Here is a 22,363-nt window from a genome sequence, read left to right as displayed (position 1 = left end):
TGGCAGCTAATGAAAGGCTAGAAAGTCTGTAGTTCCACATGAGCCCAAGTATATTTCTGGTACAGGTCTTCAGAAAAAATCCCCTCACGTTGTCTGTGAATGTTTGTCCAATTATGACTTCTAGTCACTGCTGTTGAAGGGGATGTGTAGGGTTTTTTTTGCTCTTGATCATTACCTTTGACAGATTCAACTTTATTTTTATTTTCAAATTCAGCTCCCAAATCCTTAATACTAAAACAATGTTTATATTTACTAAAACAATTTTCTTTGCGTCATTTATTGCAGTCAATGTAGTTGCCTAAAATCTTAGTCTCTGCTGTCCTTAAAAACACTTTGAAGATAGAATTAATCTTCTTAGAATTATTACAAATTAAAAAAAAAAAAAAAACCAAAAAAAAAAAACAACAAAAGAAAAAGAGTACGTTGATTTTCACTTTATCTTTTTGACTTTTCAATTGGAAACGGGTCTGTGTGGTTTTTCAAAGTAACAGTTCTTCAGTTATATACTTCCAATTTGTTGTCATGGTAAATTGTGACCTCTGAGTTGTGATCCCTGAGCACGTCTGAACTTGTAAAGTCCCAGAAAAGGAAAAAAAGAACAAAAAGAAATCCCCTAAACCAATATAAAATCATTGCACAATCATTCTGGCTCCAGGCAGTTGCATATTTTTTTTTTAAAGAAATATATCTATGCAGTTAAAGAAGAGAGCTGTAATTATTAGAGAGTATTGATCTCTAACATGGTCCACATGTGAGCTCACAAAACTAAAGTAGCATGGCTGGACTTTGAGCAATCAAAAATGTAGAGTATTTTATAGACTCGTTGGTGACCAAAGGTGTTTGTTACATAGGAGCAATTGGTTTTGACATGAGTCTCACATGGCAAGTCATCCTGGAATGGGTCAAAATCTTATTCATCTTTTGTGGATGAGAACTGCAGTCCTATAAATTGCTGTCATCTACAATTAATGTCGTAAATTCAAGCCAGACATCATCAGTAACCGAACACTTAAGAGTGATTTGCCTTACGCCACTTCAGTGCTTCTCATTACCTTGCCACCCTTCCCCTTTGTCAATGATTTAAAGTCAAGCAGAATAATTGAAAACAAATTATTGAAGGTACTCTGTTAATCTCCAGAAGAGTTGTGCTGTTGGTGAATATGTGAGAAGGCGAAGTTTCTTTGTGATATTAACCTTTTTCCAGGCTGGCACAGGAGGCAGAATTGACCCACATCTGTCGGTATGAATAAACAAGTTGATGACTTGGATCAAAATCCCAGTAGTTAATAGTGATTAAATTGGTTTCCTCTGATGTGTGGGAAAGAGTGGTTATTAAACAAACAGACATAACCAAGATCTCCAGGAATAGCAGACACTTTACTGCAGAGCCACAAAGCATTAATGAACCTGCAACATTCTAGGAGAGCCTCATCTTCCTATTGACATGCAGTTATGAGGAGGGTGATAACCAGATTGACTTGATTATTTAGTTTGTAGTTGTCCTTTATGGTGTCTTTAGGTTGTTTAAATTCTGCAAAACAGTGGGTATGGAGCATCGTGAGGGTTGATCAGTATAGAAATTGTTTATCTAATGGGTATTAGTTTTAAGTTGTATATTATTTCTGTTATTTTCTAATTGTCAATAGCTTTCTCTCTTGAGTTACTTCTAGCACTGGAAGCAAACATAAAGAAAGAGAAATGGATTCCTTTATTTGGCCATCAGAAACTCACAGCTTTCGACGTTTTACCCCTGAGTCCTTGGCAGCGATCAAGGAAAGAATTGCTGAGAAAAAAGAGCAGCAAGCCAAAGTTAACCAGGAGAATAAAGACAAAGGAGTTGAAGAAGGCAAACTTACTCCTCAGCTTGATCTGAAAACCTGCAAAAAACTGCCATCTCTGTATGGGGATGTTCCTGTGGAGCTCATTGGGGAACCCCTGGAAGATTTTGATCCATACTACAGTGATCACCAGGTTAAAACTTTCAAAAGCAATTTTTAAAAATTTAATTTTGTCCACTGAACTCTTAAGAGAGAGTAAAAGCTCTCTTCAGGGGATGCTGGGGTTTGATTGTTCTGTAGACAGATATTCAAACATTACTGATGTATTTTGGGGCAGGAGTGCTAAGGTGTGCTCCACAATATGTAATGTGAAGGTATTTTAAGTTCCAGTCAGCAATCAGAATTAATTATGAAAAAAGGATACATTTGATGCACTTCGATAGGAAAGATATTGCAGGATAACTGATGCCTTGTTTTCCAGAGCAGTTTCGATGATGTCTGAGGGACTGAACTCACTCTAGTTTAAACAGTACCTGTCAAAGAGTAGATGAGTGTACTGGAATTGCTCACTTACTACAGATGCTTTTGCTGAATTACAAATATTATCCAAATTAGGGGAGATATAGTTGAGATATTTCCAGTACTCCGTGTACCAAAACCATATACTTTCATTATAGCAATTCATTTTCTGTTATGTCTGATGGTTTTGTTCATGGTACCATATTTCTATTGCATATTTTCTGTGCTATTGCGAGGTGTTTTGTGTTGTTGCCTATAGGAGTGTGTAAAGTAGATGCTCTGGGAATCCATTCAAAATGAAACATCTATTATGTGATTGGAGACTTGACCCGAAGAGCAGAAGGTTCCATGCATGTTGCTGACTTTTCTGTATACCAGCAAGTCACTGGAATATAATAATTTAATTAGAGAACATGTTAAAAGCTTTGTTCTTCCAGAGATTTTTTATTTTTATTTTTTTCTCAAAGTATTTAAGTGTTATTCTTGATGAAGAGAAACTAAGGCTGATATATTTGAACAAATGTGGTTTAACTCGGCTGGCCGCTAAACAACACACGCAGCCATTTGCTTACCTTCCCCCCACAGTGTGAAAGGGCAGAGAATTGGAAAAAGTAGAACATATGGATTGAGATAAAGACAGCTTAATAAGTAAAGCAAAAGTGTCACACACAAGCAAACAAGGAATTCAGCCACCGCTTCCCATGGGCAGGCAGGTGCTCAGATGTCTCCAGAACAATCGGGCTCCATCACATATAACTGACTTGAGAAGACAAACGTCATCACTCCGAGCATCCCCCTCCTTCCTTCTTCTTCCTCCAGCTTTTTATATGCTGATCATGATGTCATATGGTGTGGAATATCCCCTTGGTCACTGGAGTCAGCTGTCCTAGCTCTGTCCCCTCCCAGCCTTTTGAGCACTCCCTGCCTTCTCATGGGCAGTGTGAGAAGCTGAAAAGTCTCTGACTGCTCAGCAACAACCAAAACATCAGTGTGTTATCAACATTATTTTCATACTAATTCCAAAATGGAACACTATACCAGCTACTATACCAGACCAATGGCATCCTGGGGTGGATTAGAAGAGGGCTGGTTAGTAGGTCAAAAGACGTTCTCCTGCCCCTCTACTCTGCCCTGGGGAGACCATACCTGGAATATTGTGTCCAGTTGTGGCCCCTCAGTTCCAGAAGGACAGGGAACTGCTGGAGAGAGTCCAGCGCAGCCACCGAGATGCTGAAGGGAGTGGAGCATCTCCCATGTGAGGAAAGGCTGAGGGAGCTGGGGCTCTGGAGCTGGAGAAGAGGAGACTGAGGGGTGACCTCATTAATGGTTGTAAATATGTAAAGCGTGAGTGTTACGAGGATGGAGCCAGGCTCTTCTCGGTGACAACCAATGATAGGACAAGGGGCAATGGGTACAAACTGGAACACAAGAGGTTCCACTTAAATCTGAGAAGAAACTTCTTCTCAGTGAGGGTGCCAGAGCCTGGCCCAGGCTGCCCAGGGAGGTTGTGGAGTCTCCTTCTCTGCAGACATTCAAACCCGCCTGGACACCTTCCTGTGGAACCTCAGCTGGGTGTTCCTGCTCCATGGGGGGATTGCACTGGATGAGCTTTTGAGGTCCCTTCCAATCCCTGACATTCTGGGATTCTGTGATACTAGGAAGAAAATTAACTCTGTCCCAGTCAAATCTAGGACATTTACATAAAAGATAGAGAACCGTGGTTTTGATTTAAGAGATTTCATTTTTACTTCATGTGGCAAAAGTCCTGAGCTGCATGGACCTTAAGGTGGCTTAGAGGGAATTTACAGTTTTACTTGATAATTTAGAGATATTTCAAAATCAACATTTTCACTTTGACTGGACAGGATTCTGGCAATCCTACACAATGTATATTTTGTAAAGAATATTTTGTAGCCTATAACACTACCCAAGAGTCAGATACTTTTGAGTGTGATTAACACCATTGTTGCAGTCCTAGAACAATATCCCTTAATTACTTTGACCAAGTGAACATGGTCACTTGCTTTTCAAATTCATTCCCATTACTACTTCTTCCTCACAAGCAATAATGAACTGGTGTCTTTCAAATCATAATATCATAAAATCACAGCTCCAATTAAGAATACAGGAAAGCTTTACTCTTGATTGCAGTTATATATAGTTCTAGATGCAGATATGAAAAGCTAAACTTTTAATTTTTGGGGGGAAATTTTCTTTCATTAAAATATTTCACATGCTATGATTATTTTATTTTTTTTATAGACTTTTATGGTGATAAATAAAAGGAGGACTATTTTCCGCTTTACTGCCACACCTGCCTTGTGTATATTTGGTCCTTTTAATCCAGTCAGAAAAGCAGCAATTAAAATTATCATCCATTCATATCCTTTTCTTGGCTTATCTTGCTTCAATTTTAAAAGGTACTGTGCCATTTTCTGTGGTTCAGTTCCTCTGTTCATATTAATGTAAATGTAAACTCACGTGGCCATGATAGAGATTTTTAGAACAGTTATATTGAATCTTGTTTCACAATAGCTGAGATATTTACATGGTGTTGGTACAAGTAAAAATGTCAAAAAGCTCGTATTTTAAGTCAGATTTGCAGATAGTTTTATGAAACAACTTTTAGAGGATACTGTTTGTTATTTTAGCCCTTTTCTGGAGGTTTTTCTGAATATCTACTGTGGTGACAAGCTTGAAAAAACAAGCAAACAAACCAAACAAAGCCACCACCAAGCAAACAAAACCACCACGAATCAATGACTCTCTAGCTATTAAAATATGAAGGATGTGATTTATGGCAATGCTTTGATGAAGGTGTCTGATGTTATCCTAAGAAAAGTATTTCATGCTCCCGTTTATAAAGTTCTGAAGAGCACCCGTTTTTCGTATTTTTGCAATGAGGTTTGAAGAATGGAAAAATGTGGAGGATTGCAGGTGCAAAACCACAGGCTGAGTAGTTTGTGCTCCTTCTGCAAAACATCTGTCTTCATTTGGAATGTATTGATTTGTAGAAATAGATCCTTTTATGAGAACTTATGGCTGATTTTGAATGTGTATTCCTGCTATTAGAAATCACTAAATTTGCTGTTCACTTTCAAATAAACCCTAAATGTAAGGACAATGTTTATTGTAAAGAAAACCTCCCTTTCATCAGGGGGCAATTGAGCTTTCATGAAAGGGTATTTTTTCTTATGTAGGTTTTCATCACCTGCCATATTAAATGGGAAGGTTTTTGGAACTCATGGCAGAGGAAAGGTGTCTCTTGTAAGAATGTATATATGGATTCCCAGTTTCAAATCACACTTGTTATTGATAATTAAGCTTTTTAATCTGGTTTTCCTAGATGTAAAACCCCTGATTATTACAGGGTTGTTGCCCATTTCTCTTTATTCCATGCTCCTGCTGGGAAGAAATTGAGGTTTCTGAAGTTTCAAATAACAGTAGACAGCGGAGGACTCAGATTTTTTCCAGTTGTTTATGTTCCTCATCTCTTCTGTTAAACAGATTATGTCCCACTAGTGTCCTCACTTCCAAATCTCTCTCCACATGCAGATAATTATTGTTATTTTGAAATTAGGATGTTTACCCAGCTGAGCAGAAGTTTGATCTGACATCAGTTTCTTCAGAAAACGCATGAGAAGTCCTGAGCATATTGAAAACCAAAGTAATTATTTGAATAGCTGTATGTGGTTTTGTGTGTAAATCAGAAACTTTTGTGAACATTGTTGTTTTATAATATAGCACTTTTTCCTTAACTTATTATTCACATTATTTGTTGGCTTCATTACATGTACTGTGGTGCTCAATTGTGTTTCCATGGCTGTAAATAAGCTTCCAGATGCACTCAACTGGGCTGAGTAAGTATCTCAGTTGCCATTTGTTCACTCTTTTTCTAAGGATAGTATCATGCCAGACCGAAAAATTTAAATAATGTGGTAATCTAATTATGGGGCTTGAAAATTCGCAGACAGACCTCTAAGGAAGACTCAGGATTATTATTATTATATCACACAGTCTTCTATAGAGCTTCAGTGCCTTTTCTTAGAGGCTTACACCATATGCCCTTTTCTCAACGTTGGCTAATTTTGCCATCTGATGTAACACAGAAAGCTGCCCCATTTTTCCTTTTGAAGATTAAGCGTTTTAGAGAGACTGTGCAGCAGGATTCTAACTGAATATCTCTCATTCTAAGGCAATAACCTGAATGTCTGTTATGGCCAACTCATGCAAAAAGGATAGATGGGTGAATATTCATTCAATTTTTTCTTGCTGTTTTCTGGGAACACCCGAGTTCAGTTGTTCACATTAGGGAACCGTCTATTTATAATGTCATGTTACCTTTTGTAATCTGTATCCAGCGTAACTTTAGTCGATGTTCTGAAATTAAATCTTGAAAATGTGTCTGGGGCCTCAGAGGTCCTATAATTTTAATTCCACTTATATTGGGGTAAGCATGGTGGTAATGATAGCTTAATTTTATGTAGCATTTCTTTTAGTGATAAAGTTTTTTTAGGATAAACATACAAAATGTGCAAACTTTACTGGTTAAAATAAATGTTTGCTGCTATTGTCCTCCAAAAATGTTGAGGCTTTGAAGTTTTCCAGCCTGCCTTAGATCATAAACACAGTCTTAAAGTCTTTTCGTAAGGGAATGTGAGCTATTCATGCAGAAATAGCATAATATGCTTAGGTGAACACTGGCGAATACAGATCCACAAGGAAATCTTACTGAAATTCAGGAAGGCATCACCTTATACCCATAACGTTTCTGAAAGTAATATAACCTGTCCTATTTTCCTTCACATTTTCTACCTTCATCTCCGTCCAGTGACTGAATCACAGAGAAGGTAGAAACATGCCTGAATCTCATTTATATTTTTATTTCTATAAATTTAATATACACTTTCCATCTCAGATATCTTTTTACTGCCATATACACTGGAGAAATATTGATAAAATTATTAGCAAGAGGACTTTTTTGGAATGAATTTACCTTTCTTCGAGATCCGTGGAACTGCCTGGATCTTTTCGTTATTGTCGTAACGTAAGTAAAACTCAGTTATTCTTTTACACTCAAGAGACAAACATGCAGATGAAATGCTCTTTGATATTGAAGTTCTTTAGAATGGTGGGCATCCTACCTGCTGAAGAGCAACTGTGGTTCAATCACCCTTTGCATATCTGCAAAGTGAAAAATAGTCCTAGACCTTAAAGCAAGACCTAAATGCAAAGCTCATCTTAAAACTGTTTGGTTATTCTCAATTTAGTACGTATTTAAATTTTGTTAAGAGGCGATTGCTTAGCCAACCAAAAGCAAGAATGTATTTTCTTAGTCGTACTCTGGATCAGATGAAACTCATTTGAGAAGGATCTGAAGTGAGTCATCAGGTGTTGAATGACATGGTGATAAATAGCAGATGAAATCCCAAGACTGAAAAGTGATGCTCAAGGAAAAACAGACCTAGCTTGACATAGGCAGTTATGGGCTCTGAAATAGCTTGCACTTGTTGGGAAGGTGATGCTGGAGTTAAAATAGACAATCATGTGAAAACAGCACTTCAGTTTGTAATCATGGTCAGAAAATGAGTTAGAAAATGAGGGCACTATGGATAAGAAATAAAGAAGCAGAACACGGATTTATTTCACTGTGCTACCTGTATTTTTCTTCAGGACTATATGTAGTTTCGCTCTTGACATCTCAAAAGATGACAGAATTAAAAACGATACAGACAAGATGTATATCTTTTATTCCACATAATAAAGAATCTAAACAAAGTAGAACTCTCATAAAAAATACAGAGCAGGAACACAGTTGAAGTCTGTGGCAGGGAGCCAAAAAATAATAAATGATTTATTTTTTTCTCCTACAATGAGAGCTAAGGGCACCAAATGAAGTGTCAGATGGCAGAATAAAAAAGAAGGGAGTAGTTTTTCATACTACATGTAGGCATATTCCCATAGGAGGCTGTGGATGCCAACATCTCACTTGCATTCAGAAGACATCTGGACAAAATCCTGGGTGAAAACACATTAAGGTTATTTTAAATACAAAGATACTGTATCTTGTTCAGAAAGGCCCTGAGCTATAAACTTGCTGGAAGAATTAAATCTCAGAAGCATCACTGCCTTGATTCTAAAATCCCCTGAAAGTGTCTGTCTTGGGTCATTCCTGAAGTCCAGATGAATCACTGCTGTGGTCAATATTAAATTCGTGTCAAAACCAACTTGCCAGGTGGACAAGAAATAAGGAAGTAAACAAGTCAGAATTTGCATCTTAAATATAGAATGTTAATCTGGAAAGCAAAATAGTCTTGCTTGCAGCTGTGAACAGATTCTCTCATGCCCAGACTCTGAGCTTTCAAACCAAATGTCTGTCATTTAGTATTTCTGAATAGTTTTCCTTAAGCTGCTTTTCTGCCACATCCACCTTTCTACAGAGTAGAGCGTATCATGCCTGTGATTTGAAGAAAATCCCCTTGAAGATCAACCAGCTGTTCTGGGGGCCACGTTTTCCTTTGGGGCAGTTTTACATCGCTGAACATGCTGAAATCTGCCGTCCTAAAGTCTAAGAGCTTTTGTACTCTTCATCTTGCTACATCTCTTTGGGTCTTAAACTCCACCGTCTTATGGGCTCTGTACCAAAGGCTACATCAGCTGTCATATCTCTGACTGTTTTGGCCTTGTTTGTAAATAATAGATTATGAATTCAGATGTCTTCGCACACCCGTATATGTATATGAACAAAGTATTCTTATGGCTAATCTATAAACCACTAAGGAGCTTACGTATTGTTAATCATCAGCAGCTATTAGTCCAACAGCTGTATGAACAATTGTATTTTATGGTCCTGCTTCCCTACCCATACTCTTAATTTGTGTTCAAGCAGATATAAGCACTTTGCAATTTAGTACCTTCTGGGTTTTTTGGGTCCTATCATGCAACAAATAAAAGTTTTTGGAAATAAACTCAATGGTTAAGTTATTACTTAAAGTATTTGAGAATTAGTTAATCTTACAGGTTAGATAAACCCCTAGCGTTCTGATGTATTGCTGAGAAAGTTATGCTTGAGTGGGAGGTTGCCCAGATCACCTCCAGAGATTCTTTTCCAACTGATGTTTCTCAGATTCTGTTATTGAGACTTTATTTTAAGCAATTCTGTTACTAGTTATGACCTTGTCATAAGATGAATCACAATTCATGTCCATTCTGACAGTCTTATAAAATCTGGGGTAACCTGTTAAATATAAAATGCCATGTAGAACATGCAACTCTTAAAATCCTAATTTTCTGAAATTTTCAGATTGTTGAAATGACTAAATCGAAACTAGTTTCAATACTCAAGTTCTCAGCTGACTGTTAAATAACAGATAGAAAGACAGCCATGTGGTACAGAATTAACATACTATAAACCGAGTTTTGCTCAGCTCCCTTCTCCTAAAGTATATATTGCATAGTTCTGAGATAGCTGCATCATGTACTTTCATGTGGTCTAAATCAGATTAGTCTCAGTGTGAGAAGGCATGGTTGTGACATTGAAGGTTTTATATTTATTTGACATTTTGATGAATAAGCACTTCAAAAGTTAAGCATCCAAATCCACACTAAGTAAAAACTTGCTATGTTTCTTTTCAAAGGTAGTATTCAAAGTCTCATTATTTTATATAGATATCTAGTATGGACTTGGATTCCTAACTTTAGACAAGTACCTTAGTACATATTTGACCTATCTGTTTTCTGTAAGTTACTCATTACTGTGTGCTCAATATACGCACGCTCTGAAAAGCTAGATCTTTGTCATTCAGGTATATGGTGGTTTAATTTTATAGGTATGTTACTATTTATGAAGGTCCGGGCAAGGTTGCAGCTCTTCGAACTTTCAGAGTACTGAGGACTTTGAAAGCTATTTCAGTAATACCAGGTAAGGAGCAACATATCTTCCCGATTTTCTCCCTGCTTCAGCAGTGTGCTATTTCTAATTTCTCTCCTGTTCTTGTCTTCAGTTTTCTGGTCACTTTTTGTGACGGTTAATGAGATCCCAAGGTGTGACTGTTTTGCAGTTTGTAGTAACTCTCTGCAGTATCCTAACATAATTTTTTTTTTAATCGTCTTTCCTCAAAATTATTTTGACACAGGCAAATTTGTATATTTTCTTCTTTTTCTATCCCATCACTAATGTTCAGTTTTACTTTGCCCCATGCCTTTTCCTTTTTACTTTTGTCTTTCCTGAGCAGCACAGCCTATTCAATATGTTGTCTTAACATGATGATGGCTATACCACAGTATTTCTGGTTTCAGATTGTACTTCATTAGCTTAATCTTCTATGGTTTATTTCCCAGAATGCAGACTTCACAATATTTCAGGGTTTCATTGATTTCTTTACTGACCACAGCTGCAGTATGGACTGAGCATAATACTATCATCAATAGTATTTTGTGTATGCTGTTTAGATATTGGATATTTTTGTAAGCTGCGCTGCTAATTAGGATACCAAAGTAAGAAATTCATACTCTAACTGCAAAAACTCATTTGAAAATCTATAAATGACTATATATCCCACTTTCATAATATATAGTAAATTTACAATTTCTATGTAATTACAAACATATCTTTGATTTTGCTATGGAATTTTAACAGCAATCAAACATAGCACATGTTTAATTTTTAATGTCAAAACCACTTGTCCATGCTTTCCCTGTCATATTCACCTTGGAGAACAGATGTTAAATGTAACTTTACCTTTTTCTTATGAAAGACGTCTGGAAAAATCCTGGGTATCACTCTCTGCCAATGTCATATTTCAAATTCATTTATTCTGCCAGAATATTGGTCTTCAGTTTATATATAACCCATTTTCACAGAATTGCAGAATGGTCGAGGTTGGAAAGGACCTCTGGAGATCATCTGGTCCAACCCCCTTCTCAAGCAGGGACACCTGGAGCTGGTTGCCCAGGACCATGTCCAGATGGCTTTTGAATATCTCTAAGGAGGGAGACTCCACAACCTCCCTGGGCAACCAGTGCCGGTGCTCAGTCACCCTCACAGTGAAATAGTGTTTCCTGATGTTCAGAGGGAACATCTTGTGTTTCAGTTTGTGCCCATGGCCTCTGGCTCCATCCTCTTTGCACCCTCCCTTCAGGTTTTTATATTTGTTCCTGAGGTCTCTCCTGAGCCTTTTGATGAACAGTTCCAGTTGTCTCAGCCTTTTCTCATTATAGAGGTGCTCCAGTCCCTTCATCATCTTTGTGGTCCTTTGCTGAACTCTCTCCACTATGTCCATGTCTCTGTTGTACTGGAGAACCCAAAACTGGACCCAGTACTCCATGTGTGGCCCCACCAGTGCTGAGTAGAGGGGAAGGATCACCTCCCTTGACCTGCTGGCTGTGGTCTATCTAATGCAGCCCAGGACACCATTCACCTTCTTTGTGGCAAGGGCACAGTGGTGGCTCATGTTCATCTTGGTGTCCACCAGAACCCCCAGGTCCTTTTCTGCCCAGCTGCTTTCCAGCTGGGTGGTCCCTAACACATATTTATTCCCTCCTCATTGTCATAAATATTTTGTTGCTTTTAAACTGCTGACATCTGTAAGGCATTATGTTCTAAGAGAGAATTCCCCGAGGTCAGCAGAAGCTATCCTTTATGGTAATATGTATTTGACACAATGTGAAGTGCTTGATTGATGTTAATCAAGCACAGAAATCTGTTAATATTCATTAGAGCTCCTAAGAGTTTGCTTAGATGCCACCTTAATTGAGAATTTTCACATTATAAAACTTGGTGTCAGAATGAAGTCAAAGCCAAGTAATTTATGACTCGGAAATCTAAGTAAAAATACTTTACTCATTCATATGCTTTATTTTACCTCATTTAATACTCTGAAGTCAAAAAAACATTTACACTGATTGTTTTTAAAATACTTGCAACTGTTGTATATTTCCTATGGGAAAGCTACTGCATTCCTCTTCTCATTTTGCATATTATTGAATCTTATTTTTCTAGGACTGAAAGTCATCGTAAATTCACTTATCGAATCCGTTAAGAAACTTACTGATGTATTGATTTTGACTGTTTTTTGCTTGAGTATATTTGCCCTAATAGGCCTCCAGCTTTTTATGGGCAATTTAACAGCCAAATGTGTCCTCAATAATACAACATACAATGAAACATTGTGTAAGGATGCCAAGATATATTTACCAAATGAGGAAGGTAAATTTTATTCTTTTCTCCCTTTACATGATCTGTGTATCTGCCTATGTACGTCTTGTTTTTTCACAGAGATGTTAAAATATAGTTGCATGTATTTTGCACACAAAAATAGGTCCTTCCATTTGCACACACAGCAATATGAACTCTCTGGGACAACAGAATCTGAGATTAGTGAATGTGGGATTTGGAACACGATCAGCAGTCTGTGGAACAGAAGAGACCGAGTTTTCTATAAGCATTTGCTTCTTTTCCAATGTACATTGCATGGGGATACGAATTTTAAGGGTACTTCACAGAGAGTGATTTTTTCCACTGCTTAAGCTATATTATCCAGAGGTTTTGCCTATTTGTTGCAGAGATTCTTTTACTGTTTGTTAAATACAATCTTACATTATAAGTTATGCAGGTTAGTTTGGTTTGTGTTTTATTGGTTTTATTGGTTTTTTTTGTTGTTTTTTGATTGTTGTTTGTTTAATTTGGCATGGGGACAGATCTGCCCCAAGTGCTCTTTGTTGGGACATGAGTCTTTCACAGAGATTTGGCCCACCAGACTGTTTTTTAAAGTGCAGTAACATATGGTTTAATGTCAAGAGTGCTGACATCTTCTGATTCAATGATTCCTTGTTCATTTTTTATTAGATATCTGCTACAGAATTAATAACTCTTCTGAAATATTGCTCTGTGGATTCAGTTCAAATCCTGAGTAAGTGAACCAAACAGTTTTAGTACTCTCTTTTTTTTTTTTTTCCTCCAGATGTACTGTAATTTTATTTTTGCCCTAAAGGAATGGTGGTGATTTTTCAGAAGGGTGCAATTTGTGTGTGTGGGTTGTTAAATTAAAACCCAGGTGTTTCTAGAGAACAAGTCTGATGAGGAGCAGCTGAGGGACCTGGGGGTTCAGCTGGAGAACAGGAGCTGAGGGGAGACCTTCTGATCTCTGAACTGCCTGAAAGGAGCTTGGAGCATGGAGGGGCTTGGTCTCTTCTCCCAGGTAACAAGTGATAGGACAATAGGAAATGGCCTCAAGTTGTACCAGGGGAGGTTCAGATTGGATATTAGGAAAAAATCCTTCCCAGAAAGGGTTTTCAGGCATTGGAACAGGCTGCCCAGGGCAGTAGTGGAGTCACCATCCCTGGAGAGGTTTAAAAGACATGTAGATGAGGTTCTTGAGACATGGTTTAGTGAAAGTATTTGGTTAATGGCTGGACTCAATGATCTTGAGGATCTCTTCCAACCAAAATGATTCTATGAGTCAAGGAATTATTTATTAATGAATTTATTAAATTATTTATTAATATGCATTTTTTTCCTGACCACTGGTAATGTAATAACCAATGGTAATGTAGAATGATATAAAGGAGGAGGGGAACAGGTTAGTAAAGAGTTTTGAGATATTAATGGACTTTCCTCTTCTTATCTTGGTGAATTATTTAAAAACAAACATATTTCCATTTTTTTTCCCCTCTATATGTATTTGTTTGCATGGATCCTACATTAGTGAAGCGTTTCTGTTTAGCCAGAAACTAGACACAACTAGAGTTTCTGTCTTGTTTCTTTGACCAGACAAATAGCTTTCTAGGATTGTCTGATATGACTCAGACCTTCTGGCAGAATTACATTGGTGAATAATAGAGCAGACTTTCAGATAAACTGAACAAATCTGGTTTTGGTGTTGGGTACTGGATGCTTCCAGGTACATTCTAATACTGCAAGTATGTATTGTTTAACGTTTCTGTTGTGGTTAGCACTGAGTGCCCAACAAACTACATATGCCAGAAGATTGGGAAGAATCCTGACTTTGGTTATACAAGTTTTGACCATTTTGGCTGGGCCTTCCTTTCTTTGTTCCGTCTGATGACACAGGATTGCTGGGAGCGTCTCTACAGACAAGTAGGTACTTTTATTACCTGCTAAGATGACATTAGACATGCATTTTAGACCTTTATGTCTGCTAGAAAAATCTACACCTGTTTTAACATCCCTGAGACCAAATTTCTTTTAAACTCAATGTAAATGTTAAGAAAGGAGCTTGAAGTGACTAAGCTGTAACAACTGCAAGTGATGGTGGATGGGAGCAATCCTGCTGTGAATGCCCAGAGTTTTGTTGGAGAAGACTCTTGTGTCAGTGATTAATAGTTAAATGATAATATGTAAATAATAATAGCAAAGGAACGAGTATATAGAAGATCCGGCTGGTAAGCTCAGTGCTGCCACAGGGGATGTGGGAACTTGTTCCGCACTTTGTTTCTCATCCATTTATGTCCTCACTCCCCAGCAAACCTTTTGTCTGAACATATACACGTACATTTCAGGCCATTTTTATTAACTAGCACTAAAAAAAATCGAAACCTTTATGTTTTGATTCCAAGAGTTGAGTTTAACTTTGAAATTCTGTTTTTTGACAAAAATGGTAGAAAAATTGCATGTAGAGAACTGTGGATCTGTTACATCTATGCAGTGCCTTTGCTAGAAGACAATTATTCTATGACTTGTTCTATAGCTTCCATATGGCCCATTTTAACTTTTTTCCAGCAAGCTTTATTGACTGATATATATATATATATATATATATATGTATTTTTTTAATGGATATGTGTTCCTGCCTTTTGGAGGTCATGTGTTTTTTAGTTTTGAATGTCTCAGAGCTTAATTCTGAGCCATCTCCTCTGCTGCCATTTGAAAACAAAACGTAAAAATAAGCAAACATTCTAAATATTTCCTCTGATTCACCAAATATAGCATCTTTCCTGATTGTTTAGATACCTGAGCTTTCATCATTGTTACTGAGTTTTATGAATTTATTTTGTAGTCACCTGTGTATCTCTTTACAACTGAAATTGTCTTCTTATAACTTAAACTATGATGATCGATCACTTCCCCGATTTGCTGGGGTATGTTTAATTTTAGGAATGGATTTTGTTAATTCTTCACTGAATTTTGATCACAGAGAAGTTTTTGAGAGCTGAAGTTCACGTACTTGTAGGCCAAGGAAACTCCTGACTAGAAGGATTTCTAGACCTTCTATACCGTTTAGACCAGAGGCAGATCCTACTGTTGTTGAAAGAAAACAATGCAATATGTTGACCTTTTTTATTATATAGGAAAATAAATTGTTTAAAGTTGGTTTGAAATTCTATTGTAAATGTTAGTTTGTTAAGAATTTATTGCAATCATTACCTTTTCCTCACAGACTATCCGGACATCTGGAAAGAACTACATTTTATTTTTTCTGGGAGTCATCTTTTTATGCTCATTTTATCTCTTCAATCTGATCTTGGCTGTAGTAACTATGGCATATGAAGAGCAAAACAGATCTACTCTTGCCGAAACAGAGGCAAAGGAAAAATTACTTCAGGATGCTCAACGAATTCTAGAGAATGAACAGGTTAGTATATTTAATACATAATATGTGGTTCTCTTTGTTTTCTTCTGTTTGTGAATTAGAGAAATAAGTTTTTACATTAATCATGCGCTTACAATGCCTTTTCATGCTTAATTTATCTTCGTAAAAACACATCTATGTATACATGTCTTTCAATATATATAAACATTTCTGTGATACAAACAGCATGAATCCAAGTTAAAACATTTCAAGTTTTAGAATTTGCACACCTGATGTTGTATAGGAGCAGCTTGCTGGCAACTATAAAGTTTTTATGGTATTGCATAAATGCCTGCACTCTGTTGTTTGCCCCGTTCTCGTACACTACCCCTCTTGCCACGTACAGAAATTCCTTTCTCTGGATATTCCATCTTGTTATTACTGCACACTCTGATGAAGGAAGTGTGAGTGGATACGTTTGCGAAGTTGTCATTTCTACAGCTTCCTGAAACTGAATGTTTTGATGCTGATAGGTTTCAGGACCAATTTAAAACACAAACTTTCCGAGAGCCATTGTGCTCAGCTATTTGGGGGATTTCATGCCTCTTTTGATGAATTGCGTCCAAAAGGTCTATGAGTTGACAAGAGCAGTAGTCGTCTTTGGCCAGGCTAATGCCATTAGTTCCATATTAATGCAGAAGAGACTGCAGGAGTTTCTTTGCTGTTGGAGAGCTGATACACACACATCACATTCCCACAGTGTTCCCTCTTGGCACAGCGTTGCCTTCATTCACTCGTTCCTTGGCCTGTAGGAGACCAGGAATCACCTGGTTGTTTTTACTTTATTCCTGAGAAGTAAAGCTCTGAGCTGAGGCAGCAAGATAGACTGAAAGTTATTGAAAGATGTATATTATCTTCTAACTTCTTATAAAAGATACCTCTGAGCAACCAGAAAAGTCAGATTTATAAGAGGATATACAAATATTCTCTGACAAGTATCCAATTTCAGCATTAAATGAAAGGCATCACCCGTTTACCAAATTCCTCCTCTACAGCTGTCAACAGGCCTGTAGTGTTTCTCTGTCTGAAATTCCAGCTTGCCAAGCTTTACTTAGGCTTTTCTTCTGTTTTTCTTTCAACAGGATTAGTAGTTAAGAAAAGTTTAACATTTTAGGACTGAGTTTGAGCCCTTAGTCTTCTGTTGTCTCTGGGTTCAAGGTCCTTCCCAAAGTAAGAAAGGAAAAGCAAAAGGATATGCTTTAGTATTCTGTAATTCAGATACAAGATACAATATCTAAAGTGCCAAGGACAAACTTTAATTGGAATAGCTGATAAATAAGCCTGCTTTATCTTTCAGTATCGTGAATAGGATTTTGTACTCCCATCTTTTAACAGTAGTTTAATATTTGAAAGGTAAGAATTATTAGTACAAAGCATTCAGATAGCATAATAATTAAGTTGTGTATGATCCTAGTCCATGTGCCATGTATTAACAGAGTGACTTTTTGCTGTTTCTTTTACAGATATTGGCTGCTAGAGAGAGTAATAAGGCCTTAAATGTCATATCTGAAATGTCAGTTACTGACTTGAAAAATTTAAAAGGAAAAGACATGAAGGAACAACCGATTTTACAACAAAGCTTAATTTTAGGTGATCGTGGCAAAGACGAGACTATATTTAATTCACAGCCTGATCGCAGCCACAAGAAGCTTGTAAGTATTCGATAATAATTCAGTGTGCCCCATAAAGATACATGTGTTGACCTGTCCATTCTTCAGTGCACTTCAGGAACTCTGAGTTTAGCTTTCTTTGACTTCTAATAAAAACATAGTAGCTCCATTTCTAGTTTTAGGTAGTTCAATATTAGTATAAATCTTGATAGGCTTGATAGGGCTGGGAAAACGGATAATTTCGATAAACCAAATAACTATTCTTAATATTAGTAAATATTTATTATTTATTAATAATCAATAATTATTAGTTAAACAGCCAATAGTTTATTCAAACTGATTATCAATGTTTTTTTGTATGTTCTTTTTATCAGTCACTGGTAAGACAACTATTTATTTTCCTTTGCTCCCCTGTTAATGATTCTATGCTTCTTATATAATGACATTATCATTATTATTCTTGTTAAATGTTTTCAGGAGGAAAAACTTATTGAAAAATATTACTGCTTTTGATTAAATGTCCTTCGCCTTCAAAGGCAAACACAAGATATTGTTTTATTGTTTTGTTTTACATTCCTTCAGTCTTCATTGCAATGTGTATTTAAAAAGGCATATTTATCTTATACTGGACATAATTTTTATATTGCCATTTCTTCATATTCTCTTGTTATATTATCTTCTGTTGTCTTTCTAACCAAAGAGGCAGATACTGCTCTCCTATGAGTTGTCAATGAATGCTATTGAAGATCCTTTTCGAAGACAAAGGTTAATGAGTGCAGCCACTGTTATTACAGATAATTTGCGTAAGTCATACTTTAGTGTTTCATCCTATGGTGATTTTGTAACTTGACCTAAGAGATCAAAATGTCACAAACAGTCAGCATTATTTTAAAAGTCACTAGGGGAAATTATGCTGCAATAAAATGTACATTTCAGTAATATAAATTTTCTCGCATCTCACATAACTTCAACTGTAAATGACAATTAGCAAGGGTAAATCACGCCTGACCAACTTGATTGCCTTGCACAATAAAATAATTGGGGTCTCTGGATGAGGGGAAAGCAATGTTTTCATTTACCTTGATTTAGCAAGGCTCTCAGCATAGCCTCCCGCAGTATTTTTCCATCCAAGTTAAGGTGTTAGGGTCTGCATGGCAGGACAAAAAAAATGGTTGGATGTTTGGACTTCAAGTATCTGGTTGAACAGGTTATGTTCTACCTGGAGGCAGGTATTAATAACAAGCAGAGCACCACAGGGTGTATCTTAGGACACATCTTGTTCTAAGTGACCTGGGGGAGGTGAGGGCTTGCTCCCAGCTTTTGCAGATGACACCAAATTGGAGGGGGAACCACTTGATGCACTGGAGGTAAAGGCTGCCATCTAGAGGGACTTAGGCTGGAGGAATGGGCTGACAGGAACGTTACGGAAGTTCTACCAGGATGAATGTAAATTTCTCTGTATTTGCGTGATACTCTTGCAACAATACAGGCTGAGAGCTGGCTGGGAAGCAGCTCTGCAGGAAAGGTCCTGTGGGTCCTTGTGGGGAGGTTGCTGAGAAAGGCCCAGCAACATGCCCTTGTGGCAGCAATGGCTAACAGTATCCTGGACTATATTAAAGGGCTCATAGCCAGGAGAAAAGTGATTATCACCCTTTATTAAGCACATGCTAGGCCATATAAAATGCTCAGTTTGCCCCCCAGCCTTCCCAGTATGTGAAATACATTGAGTTCAGTAGAGGGCCACCAAGTCAGGGGGTGGAACACTCGCCCAGTGCTGCCCTGGTTCAACCTGGAGAGAAGGTTTTAAGGAGAAGGTAGTATCGGCCTTCCAGTGTGTAGGAAGGCATTATCAAGAAGATGGAGCCAGACTCTTCATGATGGTGGGCAATGGGAAGATGAGACAACAGACATCAATTGAAAGAAGAGAGCTTCAAACTGAGCATAAGGAGAAGCTCTCACCAGGAGGACAGTCAGAGAGAGGAACAGGTCATTCAGTCTCTGAACTAATGGCCACCCTGCTTTGGAAAGGGGGTTGCACTAGACATCTCTTGGGGTCCCTTCCAACTTGACTTGTAACCCTGTCCTTAACTATGGACCCCAAGATATGAAAGACGCCCTTCTTCATTTTATCCTGGACTGTCTTTTCAACCCTTGCTGCAACTGTGAGTGCACAGATGCAGCTCCCAGAAAACACGTTGTCAGTTTTCCCAGAGGCAGTTGTTTCTCCTTAATGCAGATTCTTTATCATCCTTCAGTAGTGAAATAAACATATGAAAAAGTGGGTGATATTACCTGTTCCTGTAATGAAGAGATTTCTTAATGGTGACCTTTAAATAGCTTGTGATTAGTTTGTGTAGAATGAGTGGATGAGTGGAGCATCTCCCTTAAGAGGAAAGGTTGAGGGAGCTGGGTCTCTTTAGCTTGGAGAAGAGGAGACTGAGGCGTGACCTCATTAATATTTATAAATATGTAAAGGGTGAGTGTCAGGAGGATGGAGCCTTCTTGGTGACAACCAATGGTAGGACAAGGGGTAATGAGTACAAACTGGAACACAAAAGGTTCCGCTTAAATTTGAGAAGAAACTTCTTCATGGTGAGGGTGGCAGAGCCTGGCCCAGGCTGCCCAGGGAGGTTGTGGAGTCTCCTTCTCTGCAGACATTCAAACCCGCCTGGACACCTTCCTGTGGAACCTCAGCTGGGTGTTCCTGCTCCATGGGGGGATTGCACTGGATGAGCTTTCCAGGTCCCTTCCAATCCCTGACATTCTGTGATTTTTTTTTTCTGTGATGCCATTCTGCTCACAATATTGATTTTTCTTTTCAATCTTTTCTGTGACTGATTGTCTTTTTGTTCATAGTGTGAGATTCCGCATAAGATTATTCCTATGTCACGTTCCCTCTTTGTCATTTAGAACTGCAGGAATCAAAAATGAAATGCCCCACATTTTGGAAACGTTTTGCTCGAAAGTATCTCATTTGGAATTGTTGTCCATTCTGGAGAGCAGTCAAAGACAAGGTGAAATTGGTAATTTTGGATCCATTTGCTGATCTCTTAATCATGGTTTGCATTATTGTGAATACCTTCTTCATGGCTCTGGAGTACCCTGACATGCCAAAGAGTTACCGACGAATGATTTGTATAAGTGACAAGGTAAGTTAGGTCTATGTTAGAGTGAATATGGTGTTATAACCCCATATATGTTCTGGGACAGTCCCTTAAGGAGTCATACTTTTTCAGTGATTTCTTGCTGAATTTCTTTTTCCAGGTCTTCACCCTGATTTTTACAGCAGAAATGATCTTGAAAATCATCGCTCTAGATCCTTACAACTATTTTCAACAAAAATGGAATATTTTTGATAGCATAGTTGTTATGATTGGCCTAATAAGCTTTGAAGCAAATCTGTCATATTTCAGGCTGGTAATTATTTACTTATTCATTTTAAAATTACACGTTTTGTATAGATTTGTAAAAGATACAGTGAAATAGTCTCAAATTATTCTACTGATGAATCTGTTAAATCAGTTCTCTTTCTTAGTAAATAGTAAGGCAACATGAATGTTTAATTAGAGTGAATATTAAATTAATATTGAAGAATATGTTCAATATGTTTATTATACTGTGTCTATTGGATGCTACAGATCCTCTGGCACAGTGAGATTTGAGTTGGCAGAGGGTTCACTGGTTCCTCGTTAGGTCTGTGCAGTGGCACTACTCAACTACATTTCAGATCTTTCATTAAGAAAATATATTATCTAAGTGTTTTCATGAGCTTAGGGATAGCAAAGGTTCCTTCACAGCTTTTCCTTTTGAGCTGTGCAAAAAAAAACCCAGGTTTCCTCAAGACTCAAACTTCACCTTGAGGTCTCTGATTACATTTGATTTTGTCAAATATGCAGTCATTTCATAAGCCTCCTCCAAGGAAATATGAGCCACTCGATTATTATTACTATTATTATTGTTTTTGTTATCAATACTAATAGACTTATACATGCTTGTATCTAACTGAGCACAAACAATTTGAAAGTTTTGACAGTTTTGTGCTGTTGGTAACATTAACCATCTGAGCTTAAGCACAGCGCTTTTGGATCAGAACAATTAAAAACCTTTATTTGGGGGGAAAATGATGTTACTGACGTAAAGACAGCATGATAAATGCAGGGTCTGGTTTGTATGTGTGCGCTGCTACCTATGCAGTGTTCGCTACTCACGTTGTTCTCTTGTGTTTTACTTACAGCTCAGGATCTTCAAATTGGCAAAGTCCTGGCCAGCATTAAATACTCTTATGAAAATAATTCTAAACTCAGTTGGTGCTCTGGGTAACCTCACTCTGGTTTTGATTATCACTGTATTTATTTTTGCTGTAGTAGGAAAGCAGGTTTTGGGCAGTTATTATGAGGACTATTGGTGTAAGATAAGCACCAGTAAGAATTTACGCTGGCATATGAAGGATTTTTGCCATTCATTTCTGATTATATTCCGAATATTATGTGGAGAATGGATTGAAACCATGTGGGACTGTATGGAAGTGGCTGGAAAAGGGCTCTGTCTTCCCATTTTCTTGCTAGTCCTGCTGATAGGAAACCTGGTGGTGAGTTTCAAGCTATTTTTCAGTCCCTACTTAATGCATTCAATTACACTGGCATTTTGTTTTCCAAGGCAAACTTTATAATTTGAAGAGTGTTTGCACTATTCTCTTTTCTGGATGTTCTTTAATATGTGCTTGTCTTCTGTCTTTTTTTTTTCCACATTGCCCTGTCTTTCTCTTTCTCACACAAGAGGTAGCTGCTAAGCAAAATACATAAAATTATTCCTTTTACCCAGACTATAGAACTTTTGGTAATTTGGTGTCTGATTTCTTCATCTTTTG

At 37.5% G+C, this 22,363-nt stretch overlaps 1 pseudogene; it reads left to right on the top strand.

Moving 5' to 3' along the window:
- The first annotated feature begins 1,668 nt into the window (after positions 1-1,668).
- The window catches only part of LOC136097572 (sodium channel protein type 5 subunit alpha-like), a 38,305-nt pseudogene continuing 17,610 nt past the window's right edge, over positions 1,669-22,363 (top strand).

Source organism: Patagioenas fasciata, chromosome 2, assembly GCF_037038585.1.
Source record: "Patagioenas fasciata isolate bPatFas1 chromosome 2, bPatFas1.hap1, whole genome shotgun sequence".
NCBI lineage: Eukaryota > Metazoa > Chordata > Aves > Columbiformes > Columbidae > Patagioenas > Patagioenas fasciata.
Note: the sequence above shows the minus strand (reverse complement) of the source record. Positions and strands in the feature narration are given on the sequence as shown.